Raw genomic sequence first — 13,772 nt, forward strand, 5'->3', positions numbered from 1 at the left:
ATCTTGAAAATGTCCAGAAGTATTTCAAAAGTGAAAACAAGGGATATTTCCACAGCTGTGGCTGTACCAGCAGAGCTGTGTCAGCTTCTGTTAGAATCTGGCGAACAGGAAGAGCTTTTCTGCTGGATTAGCTGTCCAGTCTCCCGAGGCCAACCACAGACATCCTCACCCAGCACTTCTGGCTGAGCTGGCTCAGGATGTTCTGCTCCACAGGTGTCCATCAGCACCTGCCAGCTGGGAGCTACCCCCAGAAATCCGTGAGCACTCTCACACTTTGGACAAAGCTGGATGAGCGAGCTGTAACCACTTTCATCAGTACTTTAAGTCTCACCTGGGGTGGGGCAGGGCACAGTCTCTGCTGCTGGCACATAAAGGGGACTGCAGCCCTCCAGCAGAGCAGTAACAAGTACAAGAGGAAAATAAAGTTTTCACTGGTCACAGCTATTTGCTATGGGGAACGTCTTCCATGATCACAGCTGTTGGCAATGGGTCTTCTCACGGCCTGAACAAAATCGAGGTAACAAAAGCACAGCTGGTCACCAGTGGTAGATCTACACCAACACCTTTTCCTGGCACAGCTGACCCTCACAGGACCAGAGCTCGGAGCCACAGTCCCAGCTGGATTCTGCTCTGCCCACAGGAGATGGTTTTGCTCTCAAGGCTGTAGGCATGGAGATGTTCAGCCACTGTAGGTAAATTCAAGAGTGATCATGAAATGGAGCTCCTGTCCACCAGGATACACACTTCGGGAACCTGCTCCTCAAGGAGCTGCATGAAACAGCCCCAGTGCCACCTCGGCTGGGCATCGGGCGCCCTGCAGGACAGGGGCAGCGAGGACGAGCAGGGCTGAAGGCTCTGGAGTAGTCCCCAACACGTGGCCAGCCGTCAGGAGATCAGGCTCTGCTCCGAGCCAGCTGTGGGAAAAGGGCAGCTGAGAGCAGGAATCCGTGAGATAAGGGGAGTCTGGTTGCAGGTGGAAAACAGGGAACTGGAGCCCAAGTAAGCAGGACGGGACAAAGAACAAATAACGAGCGCCGAGAGCTCTGAACAACCGCGGTCGCCCTCCCGCTGCCCTGCCCATCTGCTTGGAATTTGTTTTCAAAACAAGTCCTATTTTCCCTACGCCTGCCCAGATCCAAGCTCCCATCTTGTCCTTTATGGATCCGGTGCTGTCACTCAAAATCATTTCGAGCAGAAAGGCCGAATTGAGAAACAAAGAAAACCTATTGTTTAACGTACACATTCTTCACCTCGATAAGATCCTCTCAGCTGCGTTTTTCCTTCACTTATTCAGGTCAGAGCCCTTATTACAGGCACTCAGACACAACGATGATTTCACATGACTGACCGTGCTACAAATTCATCACAAGCCCTGTCTGTGTCTGACACGGAGACCCAAACAAGTGGACCCTGTTGGAGCACCCTCAGTCCCGGGATGCATTGGCTGACCTCCCGTGCAGGGGAATGAGGGCCCCGGGATAACGAGCGCTCCAGAGCGGGCTGCCAACAGCCCGAGCCGCAGCGCCTCTCCAGCACCAACTGAAAGGGCTTCAGCTCCACCCTGTGGTCACGAGCAGCTTCCCAAACCATCCCTGCTCTGGGACCTGGGACACCACTCCGGGTTATGGCTGAAGCACTGGACGCCTCTGCGCGGGCACTGCTGTTTTACAGCTTGAGCTGTTCCAGGCCACAGCGGCGCTTCCCTTGAGGTCTGCGCCTTCATAAACCGGGGATTAATCGTTACTCTGAGATTATATGCACCAGCCATCACCATCCTCTTTGGGATTTGTGAATTTTGAACATTTCATTCACCATCTTCCAAACAATTGACTGGCTGGGCTTAGCACCACAACGTCACCTCTCTTCGCAGTGATTTTGGGAGCAATTAGGATGTTAAATTTCTCTTTTCTAACTCCTGTTCCTGCCTTTTAGTCACTTTTCATATTTCTCTCATGAGACACTACTTGCTGGTACAACTCTTGCAAATAACTTTTAGAATTGGGGATGCTTTTAAGGAACGTTTTTCTCGCCCAAGTTTTCAAGAAGGGAACGGTTCTCTAAATGAAGTTGCAATTTTAATGGCAGGAACCTCGAGAAATTCAAAGCTAGCTCCAGCTCTGTTGGCTGGCCAATTATTAAATAGTTCATGTCTGACCTAATTAATGCTCAAATACACATCAGCAACTCTCAGGCTCTAAGGCACAAATTTGTGATGAGCGAGGTTCAGGCAAGTACCACCTCTTCACCCACCCCGTCATGCAGGATGCTTTGGGGTGGCACTGAAAGGCCTCTCTGTGACTCTGGGCAGTAGGTTCTGGATTAGACAGACTCAAATCCTCTGTAAAATGTTAGAGTCCTTGATGCTATTTCTCATCACTGCTCTGGTCCTTCCTACCTGCCCCAGGTGCTCTTTCTCAACTTTTCAGAAGGTGTGTCACATTTTTACCTCTTTATTACCCCCATATCAGTATCTTTACTGTGGTTCTATTTACACTTCAAAGTGTTGAGCCTGTAGCATTTGTCTGTGAGTTTTGAGATTCTAATTAGATGCAGTGCCTCATTTTTCTCTAAATACTCAAAAACATATGCAAAAGCTGAAATATATTTTAACCAATGTGTGCTGCATGTAAGCAAAGCTGTGGGGTTTTTCCAGTCTGAAAAGCTTCCAAACCTATTCACTTCAAGCATTCCCTTGTGTGCTCTCTCTCACCTACGTAGAGAGGCCCATATTTATTTTCATTTTAATAATATTTTCACCACAAAACTGGTTTGATATGTTTAGCTATCTAACTATATCACATTCGTCAATTAAGGCTTGGAAATGATACACAAACAACATGAGAAAAAAAAAATGCAGCCATCTTTCCTTCTCCCACGCAAAATCTAACTTGTAAAACCAGAATTTCACGGCATTTTATAGCAGCTATTTACTTTTTCAGCTCATCCCAGATCAAACTAGTTTTATATGCAGCAACAGCTTGTACAATGCATTGAGTAAAGCACTGCTATGGTTTCACTTGCAGGAGAAGGAGAAGCAGACAATCCACGGAGGCTCTAGCACACATCTACTACTGCCAGTCTGGGAAGTAGGAGCAAGGTGAAGAAAAGGTGCTTGCTTCTGTTCCATATGAATTCAGCAGGTATTTTATCATCAAATCTGTCAGAATCTGGCCCCTTGTTAGCCCAAATGCAATGCCAAGGGAGTTTGTGAACCCTCTGCTTTGAAATGACCCTCCCTCCATCTGTGCCCATCTCCCTACCTTTTGGGAGTTGTGCTGTTGGTGCATGAGGAGATTCTTGTCAACTGAAAGTATTTTTATAATGCAGAAATTTTATTTTTATGGAAGGTGGGTTTGTTTTTCCCCCCAGGCTGTGCATGGAAAACAAAACCTGCAAGAGACGTGACAAGCAAATTTCTAAGAAAAAGGGTTCACTTTACAGCCAGAACAGCTGTTATTTCAGTCTTCCCTTTGCTATGTCATATAGCAAAGCCAGAAGATAAATATTTTGGGGTTTGCCATTTAGTCACTAGCACAAGCACCTCATTCCTGGCCTTTCATTAAATCTTTGGCCAAATACAGCCTGATGACACAGCCCCAAATATTGCTTTAGCACTCAGGGGAATTTTCAGAGAGAAAAAGCCATTTCAGAGCCCCTCATCTTCCAAAAGATTACCACACCCACAGTTCATATTTTAATAAATTTCTATCAGGTAGATTAAACCCTGGATAGAAACAAGCATCCAGCTGCCAAGCATGTAACTGTTAGACCACAACAAATGAGAAAAAAATCTCTTGCTCCTACCAAAATCATGGGCTGAGGGGCAGAAACGCTTTGATATTTTTATGAAACATTTACCTTCAAACGTGATTACCACAGGCACTGAGGCTGCACCTGAAGGCTGCACTGCTGGGGAGAATTGCTGCAGAAGTGGCCTGCAGGGCAGGAACGTGGCAGGTAAACACAAGGAATGTCTGCACAGAGATAATGGGATACAGGGCAGCAGGGAGAGCGTAGCTTTAGGGGATGGAAGTGCTGCCACTGACACTTTCCACATGCCAGCAGAGGTGATGGTGACTTGGTTGACATTGCATGAACAGTAATCTTTGAAAACAGGCACTCTGAAGAACAAAACTGAACTGGGGAGCAGGAAACCAGTGCTGTCCCTGCTAAAATCTTGTTCTGCTGAAACAATTTCAGTAGCAGAAAAAAAGAATTGAGCTAGATTCACTCTGAACAGTTCTACATCTACATTCTACCTTGAGATCAGAGATAAAAGGAGCAGGTATTTCAGTCTTTGCAAGTTTTCCATCCCTATTTTCCAGCTCCATGAGTTAAGGAAGACACATAAGCATCCAAAATCTGGGGTGGCTACATGATCCTTATCTCATGCCTGCATTACCTGGTGTCTGCAAAACACAGTGACTGTGTGCTGTGCCTTCTGAAATTACAATGCGGGGAGGACAAGACAGGACTAAAAATCAGCTTTTAAAAATTTCTGGACCACTGCACTATTCAGTGCCAGAACACTTAGATGTGTATCAGGGCAGTATCTAGCCCAGAGTAATTTCTTCTTCTTCAAGCATCTGAGGTACGCTGATCTATTTAAATTCCCTGCACTTCACCACTCAGCCTGACCTTTACAATCAGCTCAAAAGCATTCAGAAGGTGTATGCAAATATAAAGGATGTAATTGTTAGAGCTCGTGTTTCAGGGAATGCAAATAAGAGCAGCGTGGAAGGGGGCCAGGCCTGTTTGGGGTGTGATTTGCAGAAGCAATTGATGTGGAAGATCCCAGCGTTAGCAGGCACAGGAGAAATGATACACAGCCAGTTCTGAACGGCAACAATTTCCAAGTTCTTCTTGGAATTTTTTCCAATTTTTTCCAATTCCTTCCAATTTTTTCTCCTGGGATTAGTTTTAGGGGCTGTGCCAGGGATTAAGGGCCCTGGCTCACACCACTTGCATTACGCCCTGGACTGGGGTTTTTGCCACCATAAACCAGAAGCAATGGGTTGGTTTTAGTGTTTAGTGTTTCAGAGAGAATGAAAAACCAAAAGAGCTTCTCCAACAGTCCACTGGACCAAACATAAAGGGTTTTGCTCCTGACTGCCACAGCTGTGTGTCCCAGGGATGGTGCAGGGATAGCGCAGAGTCCCTTTGGATTTGCTTACGTCATCTCACAAATCTGCATGCTCTGATGCCTGTGATAAATTTGTGCTTTAAACCACTAATGCTTCAGTCAGAGCTGAGCTCGGGGGATTTTACAGCACTATTCCTGTCTGCCTCCAGCTCCACAGGGGCCTTGTCTGGCTCCAGAACCGGGAGAGAGGCACCAGCAGGAAACACAGGGAGGAGACAGGTCTTACCTAAGTTCTTGCGTCCACAATTCACAGCATACAATCCAGACACTCCTGAGTTTGGCTTCTCTGTTGGTTTTCTGTTCCTGGCAAACTGGGTGCCTGAAGAGGGAGCGAATACGCCAAATTCCATGGTGGAAGTCATTGGCCGTGGTGTAGTAGCTCAGCATGAAGCCAAGGTGAGCCCCAGAAAGCCTCTGCTGGGAACATGGTATCAAAATCTTCACATGCAGATAACCTTCCTTCATTCAGGGCTGGAACTGTCCTGCTTGCCTAGCACACGTTTTGGATGGAGCCACAGAGGCCAATCCTCAGAGGATCCTGCCCTCTTGGAATAACACACTGAAATGTGCAATTAACCCCCTCCAAAATGTTGCCTGAGATGGCACAAAAGCTGAGTCTCTTTCTTAGCCCTGTTTCCAGTGAGCAAAGCATCCAGCCCATGTGACAGTAGTTGATTCTCCTCAGGATTTCTATTGACACATGGGAGAAATTAAAATCCCTGATATGTGTAACAAACTTCCGTCCCTGCAAAGGAGAGGCAACCTGGGTGGTGCTCCCATGGCTCCGGTCTGGTTTGCATGGCTACATGTGGAACAGCCTTTTTGTGCCTGCTGTCTGTCTGGCTGATGGGCCAGGTGGGATTCCCTCATTCATTTCTGCACGGTGAATCATTAATTACTATGTCCAAACCCAGTCACAGCATTATTACGATATGTAGTTGTTCTCTAACTGTCTGTACTTTCAGTAATTTCCTTCCTTTTCTCACACCTGAACCCTGTTCTTTTTACTCCAGCCCATTCAGTTAGCTTTCCAAGATGCTCTGGTCCTCACATGTTTGAAGATAGCTCCCACATTTGCATCCTCCACAGTCACGTTAGCATATCCACGCTGTTTATCCCGGGGACAAAATCAATAAATGCTAATCAAGGTCTTGGAACTGCGGTTTATGATGATTTACTGCCCTCCTTTCCAGAGGCATTCTTACCTTCCATCTGGTAGTAATCTTCTGACCTCCACTTAAAGCAGCAGCTTTCCATGTCTTATCCAGGGTCTATCCAAAGCTGAGGTGGCAAGATCTGCTGCATATCCCTCATGGGGAAAGCCCCCAACTCCCAACCAGGAGATATTCCCTATTACCACCCCTCGGTCACAGAAACATGAGGCCCTTTACTCATAGTCTCAAGGCGTGACCTTTTTTGTTGGGGTGAAAATTTGCCATGGGAGAGTAGGTTCCATGATGAGGAGCCTTCAGAAATACAAATGTGGAAGCTACAGACACAAACGTTGCTGAAGTGGACTTCAATTCTCATGGGTTTCCAGCTCATCCCCACTGATACGAGCAAAGCCTGTGATTGTTGCCCTGCGTCCACTTCTCATGTCAGGCTTTTTATTTACCTCAGTGCATTACTGCACAGCCATTAACCATTAGCTCACTTTTCCTCATAAATATCACTTGTGTGAGTGAAATATTGCAGCCCAGCCCTGTGGGTAGGAAGGAGAGATTTGTTTAGCTGGGCAGCATCTGCTTTGTCCTGCTTTTTATGTTCCCAGTACTTCAGTGGGACACAAATTAGAGGGCAGTATGAGCAGGAAGTCTCCGTGGACATTGTCACAGCAGCAGATTTTGATGTGGTCTCAGAGAAGTCTGGAGTTAGCAGGGATGGCCTAAGGCTTTCAGGGAAGATGAGCATTCTACTGACAGCCATTCCAAGTGGATTGAATTGCAAATGTTACCACTGAACCTGTTTGCTGATAAAGCTTGTAGCTCTCCCAGCATCTGCACAAGTGTATTTGCCCAAGATACTCCACATACTTGTTTTTCACGCTGATAAGGGAGCAGTGGTTAAGGAAACACTGGTAGCAATGAGCGTGTCCATGTCATGCCTGTGTAGGAATCATTTATCAAATTCATTCCAGACTCACTCCAGTAGAGGCCCCTCCAATAGCTGTGCCCCATACAAGTGCAGCAGGAATGTGAGAAATGAGGAAAAACTGGGCACCAGTGTGGTATGTACTCACCCACCACTCACACAGCTATTGAAGAGACTAAAATGAAATTAAAAACTTGCAGGTTCCCTGTGGAGCCCTGGCAATGGAAACGCCAATCCCCACATGGAAGAACTACAGGTAGGTTGAAGTAACGATGCCAAAACTTCTGATTCACTGCATTTTCTCCTTTCCCACGGGGAAAGCAGCCAGCCTGCTACAAACTGGGCTGGGGCCAGGTCCAAGTTAAACAGATTCCAGGTCTCTGGGCTCCTCCAGGTTTTCTGTTGGCTGATAAAAAACCTTTGGGCCACCACTCTGATGAGCCACTTTCTGATGATGCACGTCTCACCTTCAAATCCCTCATCAAAGTCAACTGCAAATGTTGAACTGGAAAGTATAAAAACTTCATTGTCACTTCAAAGTTTTCAAACTATTTGATTGCATCCTGCTTTGTGTCTGGGGGTGGGCCAGCAGCCAAAGTACTGGTGCTGACGCTCCAAAGACTGTGGGACAGTGACCCCCCCCCCCTTTTACCTCGTGCCAAGGAGTGCAATGAACGTATCTGGAGCAAAAAGTGCTTCTACTGTTTAGGACCAGGGACAGGCCAGGTTAGTATTTATTGCCCCAATCTGGAAGAGCAGCTATTGTTGGGGAGCATGAGCATGAGACCAGGCCCGCCCCAGTGAGAGAATAAATCAGTACCAGCACAGTCCTACACCTGGGCAAACTGCAGGAAAGGTGTGAGTCCAGGAAAGCTGCACAGAGCCAAATCACTCGGGAAACACCAGCCCAAATCTTTGCATCCAGAACCAGCCCAAATACTTGGATCCTAAAATCATCCTGAAATCAGATGCCTGTGTATTTTTGACCCAAGGACTATCTGAGCTGCTCCCCGAGGACAAATCTGCCGAAGCAGCTCATTCCTGCCCCGCAGCATTGCAGCCATTCCTGCCCTGGGCTGAGGGCAGGGCAGCAGCCGTGCTCCACCAGAGCTGGCTGACAGGACAGCCCAGCTCCTCTGAGGAGTGCAGTGGCTGCAGGCTGCAGTCAGGGGCCCGCCAGTGGAGGTCATTTTGGAAGTTTTGAAAGGCACTTGGAGAGCACCGTCAGCATTACGGACAGTAAATGGTTCTTTCTCCCCGGGATTTCTGATCTCTGGGATAAGCACTGCTGCTCACTGTGAACTCCCCTGATAACGCCGACCCCCTGTCCGTGGCCAGGGCAGGAGAAACCCTGCAGCCAGGTGGGAGCAGTAACTGGGGGTATGATGCCAGCTCTCCAGAGCACATCAGCACAGCAAACACCCTCAGGAAAAGCCCCAGCAGCTGCCAGACAGCAGCACCTGGGCAGAGCCCTCACAACACCAGGAGTGAGCAGAGCATCGCTGTAGTGAGATCAAGGGATCAAGGACAGGCTCCCTTCAGCCTTCCCATCTTCCCCCTTAGGCTGATTCCAGCAGCACAGTTGTCAAGTCAGCAGTTGGGGCAGATGGACTTTCCATTTTAAGATCCCTGTTTTCCCAAAGCCACAGTTTGGAATCTGGCCACGGGAAGAGTGTTTCTTAAAAAAAAAAAAAAAAAAAAAATCCAAAACCAAAAAAACCCAACACAAAACAAAACATCTCACCCCCCCACCTCGCAAAATCCAACAAAAACCCATGACAAAAAATGTGTAACTGAGGGAACAACAATCTCACAGCCCTTCAGTCAGCCCCAGAGGAGATGGCAAATATTTTATCCACTTTTTTAGCCTTACTGGTTAGTGCAGCAATGACTTCCTCTATGCTCCCCAGTAGAGCACAGATCATGATATGACAGGGAGCTGCCACTCAGTTTCCCAAAAAAATCAGAAAAATCTTAAAGGCTCTACTTAATCCCAGTTATGACAGTCTCTATCAGGCCCAAGTTCTTCCAGCCTACCTGATCATAATAACCATCCAACAATGTAAACCAAATTCCTTCTGCTGCTGAGGAAAAGGGAAGTCAGTCCTCCACCAATCCTTCCTACCAAGGAAGTCCTGAGTCCTGGAAAAAGTCCTTTGAAAGTGCTGAGGGAACCAGTGCACACAGAGGTGTCACTCAGGAATGAAGCTTTGGACCGTGAGACAACAGGCCATGGATCCACACCTGAGGTCCAGGGAAAAGGGACATGTGCTAGTTACAAACCCATGTCCAAAGGGATGTGTGCTCCCGGGCACTGCAGCTAACTGGGAGGCCAAAGTAAATTCTCTCACTGATAAGAACTGAAATCCGCCCAGCATCATTTGAAAGCCTTCAGAGACCTGCTTTTTACTGGACATTCCTCGTTTGTGTCCCTGGTAAGGGCAGCTCCTCCCTCCAGAGATGCTTCTGGCTCTGCAGCAGGATGTTCTGCGCAGCTGTGGGATGCTCAGGGTGTCACAGCCCTGGTGTGTGACACCTGTCCTCTAAGGGAGGAAGGGCAAATCCTCAGAACGGCCCCTCCAGCAGTAACAATCCACAGTGGAGTTTCAGGTAGGGTCCAGCATGGATGGTCCATGTCTGACCCTCGTGAGGGGAGGGAAGGGCTGAGTAACTGCATCCTGCAGCTCAGCTCCAACTCCTCCTCCCTCACTGCAGGCAGAACTTGCTCCTTGCCAAGCAGAGCAGGAACTGCTCCCACCATCTGCATCCTGCTGCCAACAGAAACCTGGACAGCAGAGAAAAGGCAGTGAGGAATGTCACTCATCTCTCTGCAGGTCACGTTTCACTCTGAGTTAGATTCTGTCATCACTGTATCATCCTTCACTGGGGTCAGCACTGGGTATTTGTCCCTTGTGGTCCCACTCCACTGGTGACACAACAGCTCTTTGGCTCCCATTACAGGGTGAAAGCTGGGAAAACTTGGAGGGTGCTGGGAACATCCATCCTGAGTGCCCTGCTCCTGGCAGCCACCATGGAATCTGAAATCTTGGTAACAGTTTCTTCCATTTCAGCCCAGGCTGCTTTTCTACTGAGCTGGGCTAAGGAGAGTCCTGAAAAGTGGGCTCAGGTCTGCAGAGCTGGCCTTTCCAATCGCATCAGCAGGATGGATACGAGTAAGGACAAGGAATTCGTGCTGGCTGCAGGAAGAACCAACAGGTAGCCAGGTTTCATGCCTACAGCCAGGATATTTGATCTACCCCTCACAGCAAAAAGCAGGAATTTAATACATCCTCTGGAGACGTGAGGATATTTAATCTGCGGGACCAGGAGAAAGGTGAAGGACAGCAATGTGAGATGGGTCCTAGTAAGACCCAGGACTCTCTTCTCCCGACACTCATATCCCAGTGTAAGCAAATTGCTATTCTATCTGCTAATGGATCTAAGCAGCAGCTGCTGCTCAACGTAAAGCAGCGGCACACATCCTTGGAAATCAGTTGGGGTTGTACACTTGCCTCCTTCAGGCTCTTGGAGGGGAGCTTCTCCCGAGGAATTTCTCAAGTGAACTGCAAGAGAGGACAGGCTCCAGAGCCCTGTGAGCTCTGTCCAGAGTGGCTGGAAATGGGAGAAGAATTTGCACATTCACACATAGTTTTACACAGTGGAGGAAAGTGGAATTCAAAGCCCTCTGCAGGACAGAAGGCCTGAGTTTGGGACAGAAAAGCCCAGACTTGCCCCAGTTGTCCCTGTATTGTCCCAGTGCCATCCTCACTGCTATCTGTGCAGGGCTCACCCCCCACCTCAGCTTCCCTCGGCACAGCCTTCGCTTGTTTCCCCTTCCCGTCCCTGTCCCGTTGATTCTGCCCCTCTTCCCTTCCCCAAACCACGACAGCAGACACGACACCAGCATCACTTTGCCAGCCCGGTCCGCATCCCTCCCGTCCCCGCTCCCCCCGGCCTCACCGTGCCTCCTGCTCGGGCTGTGGAGCCGGGGCTGTGCTGGGCAGGGGCAGGCGGTGGGAATTGACGGCTGTCCCTCCTGCAGAGCCGCTGCCCGTGTCCCCTCCCGCCCGGGCACCCCTGGGGTGTGTGCCGACACGCCGGGACACAGCCCGGGCACAGCTCCGGCGGGAGCAGGGCGGGACACGCAGGGGATGGAGCGGAGCGCCGGGGCAGGGCCAGCCCCGAGGCACCCAGCTCTGCCGTGTGCGTCCCGCAGGCCTCCAAACTGCGGAGAAAGAATAATTCTGTGAAATGAAAATACAGACTTTCCCAAAACATCCCCTTGAGAACGGATTTTACACCCAGTAAGTTCACCGCGGAAAGTTCTCCCGTTCACTACACACAAGACTTCGTACACATATGAAGAATAAATGTAAATATCTCGGAATCCAGCATTTGATGTGAACCTGTAAATAATCTCCCTCTCCATGTCCATGCTTCCAACAGCCTTGGGCTGCTGCGGGAGAGTGTGTAATTTAGGAACGGACTGAACAGGAAAACCGGGCTGATCACATTCCCTGCTCTGGCGTGAGGGGAATAACCACGTTAATTAACACAAGGACATTCTCTTTTCAGCACACAGTGAAAACCCCCATGGCCAAAGGAAGCAGAGAGCAGTTCTCCGTGTCTCCACAGCTCGTCGCTCTCCCACTCCACAATCCCAGACATTTCCCAGCTTCAGGACGCAGGAATTGATCCCGTTCCCTCGGCCCCGGAGCCCTGGGTCTGCTCAGGCTGCTCCAGGCGGGAGCTGCTCTGTCCCAAACATTTTGTCACAGCAGGAATTCCTTCCCCTCTACCCTCTGCATTTACACAAACACAGCCACAGAAAAGAGGGGGACTTTAAATGAGCGTAAGTTTACAGAGTCCAAACTCTTTAAAGTTAAAGTTTATTTGTATTCTTTGTAGGAATATCAATAAAAGTCCTCAAATGTATCTATATCTGTACATATTACAAGAACCTTCAAAAATTATTCACAGAACAAAAATAAATCTTCTTTAGAACAAACCCAGGCAATGAAATGCAGAAATGGATCTCAGAGACCAAACAGTCCAGTGCTACAAGCATAAAAATACGGCTTGAAAAACAAGTTTATTCCTTTTTAAAGGTGTACTTTGTTGAAATAAAAAATAAATTATTTAGAGCTATCATTGTAGAACAGTTCTGTGTAGTAACACTCTTATTAAGGCCCTTGAGACAGAAAATCTATTTTTGCAGGTAGGATTCTTGGCAGGCATGATCTGTAAGGACATGCTCATTCTCCTGGGAGTTAACTTACTATGGAGAAGGAAACACCTAAAAACATCACCCTAAATTTAACCCTTTTTCCTCCGGCAGACTCAGCTGGATACCTGTGGCTGACCATGCTCACCACTGATGGAAATGCACATCATGGTTCAACTCGGACAAGAATTGTTTTCCAGGAACAACACAGACATTTTTGCAGAACACAAGCAGAATTCATCCACACAAGTTAAGTATTGCTGACACACTCCATGGACATGGCTGCAAAATTCATGGATTTCAGAGTTAAAAGTCGGTGGGTTTATGCAAGCATCAAAATATGAAATGAATATATCATGGGGGAAAACTCACAGCCAAACCAAAGCAATTACATGAACGCAAAATAAACCCCATTTCTTTGATGATTTATTAGATGGATAAAGAATTTATTAGTGGATACACCTCATATTCTCTAACTAGAAAACACACACATCCCTTTCCACGCTCCTGTAGATTCCCTGCCTGAGTTATGCCACTGGTGAGGAATGTGGCAAAGCGTGTAGCTGTATGGATCTGTGCTTTTGTAAAAAGCTGCCCATTTCTGATACACCGGGGAAGTAACAGTTGGTAATTCCTAGATATGAAACCCTTCCCCTAAAAAAAAAGCCTAGAGTTGCAAAGCGCAGGGATTTACAGGATGCTGCCCCTAGGCCGTGTTCCTCGGTCCTCTCAGAGCCTGTCCCTTGTCACCCTGCTCACCTCGCACACAACCTGCCAAGAGGCCACACACAGGAGGCTGCTCCATCTCCCTGACCTTCTGTGCTGGCCTGAGCTTTCCCTGAGCTCTCCAGAAGCCCAGGTGGCTTTGAGGTTTGGAGAGAACCCTCCTAGAACGGTACCAATGCGGCCAGCATGGACTGAGACACCAGGATGGGGTGACCTTCCTGTTCAGTCTGAGGAACACGAGTATTCCTCCTCCAGGCTACCCATTTTTTTCTGCACTACTTCATCTGTTCCCCAGTGAGAGCAGCAGCTCCTTGCACAGCATTAGACACAGCCATCAGCCTTTGCTCAGAGCGTGAACCCAAAGCCAGCATCTGCCACGCTCTCCATCACACACTGCACCATTTACTCCCTCACTGCTGCAGAGCCCACTGGCCACGAGTCTAAACCCAAACGTGCTCAGGCCCAGGCAGGGCTCCTGCTCCTCAACAGACACGTGGTTTAGTGCCACTTAAGATTTTTTCAGTCTGGACAAAACAGAAACTGGCATTTTCCCATAATTGTCAGCTTCAGGCGGCTGAAATTTTTTCT

The 13,772-nt window shown here is 48.3% G+C and overlaps 1 long non-coding RNA gene across 2 annotated transcripts in view; it reads left to right on the forward strand.

The window, feature by feature from the left end:
• Window positions 1-12,659, forward strand: part of LOC136294441 (uncharacterized) — a 33,542-nt gene extending 20,883 nt beyond the window's left edge. Inside the window, exons 3-6 of one of the 2 annotated variants that reach the window (XR_010722404.1) lie at window positions 3,024-3,140; window positions 3,880-3,957; window positions 7,435-7,490; window positions 12,573-12,659. This is a non-coding gene — a long non-coding RNA (uncharacterized lncRNA). Of the gene's footprint in view, window positions 1-3,023; window positions 3,141-3,879; window positions 3,958-7,434; window positions 7,491-11,809; window positions 12,082-12,572 lie in introns of those variants that run through there. The other variant, XR_010722405.1, reaches the window with a different exon arrangement.
• The last annotated feature ends 1,113 nt before the right edge of the window (window positions 12,660-13,772 follow it).

The sequence above is a fragment of the Chamaea fasciata genome, unplaced genomic scaffold, assembly GCF_029207755.1.
Source record: "Chamaea fasciata isolate MVZ Bird 193981 ecotype frontalis unplaced genomic scaffold, bChaFas1.0.hap1 SCAF_10, whole genome shotgun sequence".
Lineage (NCBI taxonomy): Eukaryota > Metazoa > Chordata > Aves > Passeriformes > Sylviidae > Chamaea > Chamaea fasciata.